The sequence below is a fragment of the Arachis ipaensis genome, chromosome B1, assembly GCF_059453495.1.
Source record: "Arachis ipaensis isolate K30076 ecotype BB chromosome B1, ASM5945349v1, whole genome shotgun sequence".
NCBI classification, from domain to species: domain Eukaryota; kingdom Viridiplantae; phylum Streptophyta; class Magnoliopsida; order Fabales; family Fabaceae; genus Arachis; species Arachis ipaensis.
Window position 1 is genome coordinate 77,354,988 of NC_142436.1, and position 742 is coordinate 77,355,729.

General features: G+C 43.7%; 1 non-coding gene across 1 annotated transcript; it reads left to right on the plus strand.

Moving 5' to 3' along the window:
• The first annotated feature begins 345 nt into the window (after positions 1–345).
• On the plus strand, positions 346–451 carry LOC148577104 (small nucleolar RNA R71). The gene has a single exon (XR_015904000.1). It is a non-coding gene; the product is annotated as a small nucleolar RNA R71 (small nucleolar RNA).
• Positions 452–742: the final 291 nt, after the last annotated feature.

The following is a 742-nucleotide window of genomic DNA, read 5'->3' on the forward strand; positions in this document are numbered from 1 at the left end:
GGTCACCCTCTTCCTCTGCATTCACTCCTTCTTGAGCTGCTGATGAGGTGGTGACTGCTGCAACTTGGTTTCTTTCCATCTTCTTGGTAAGGTCAGCCAACTGCTTGGTGATCATCTTGTTTTGAGCCAGCAGTGCGTCCATGTTGTTCAGCTCCATTACTCCTCGAGTGTTGCCCCTTTCAGAAGCATAGAAGTAGTCATTCTCAGCTACAGTTTTGATGACATCTATGGCTTCTTCAATGGTCTTCTTCTTGTTCAGAGATCCCCCAGATGAGTGGTCTAATGCCTTCTTTGATTCGTAAGAAAGACCCTCATAGAAAATTTGTAACTGCACCTATTCATTGAATATGTCTGGCGGGCACCTTCTTGTTAAGTCCTTAAACCTCTCTCATGCTTCATAGAGAGTTTCACCATCTTATTGCCTGAAGGTTTGTACCTCAGCTCTCAATCTGTTGATTCTTTAAGGAGGGTAGAATCTCGCCAAGAATTTGTTCACCACATCCTCCCAGGTTGTTAAACTCTCCTTCGGGAAGGATTCCAGCCATTTAGATGCCTTGTCCTTGAGTGAAAAATGGAAACAGAAGCAGTCTATAGGTGTCAAGATGAACACCATTAAACTTCATAGTATCACATATCCTTAGGAAGGTGGTGAGATGTTGATTGGGATCTTCTTGGGCACTTCCTCCGAATGCACAGTTGTTCTAGACTAGGGTGATGAGCTGGGATTTTAGTTCAAAGTTAT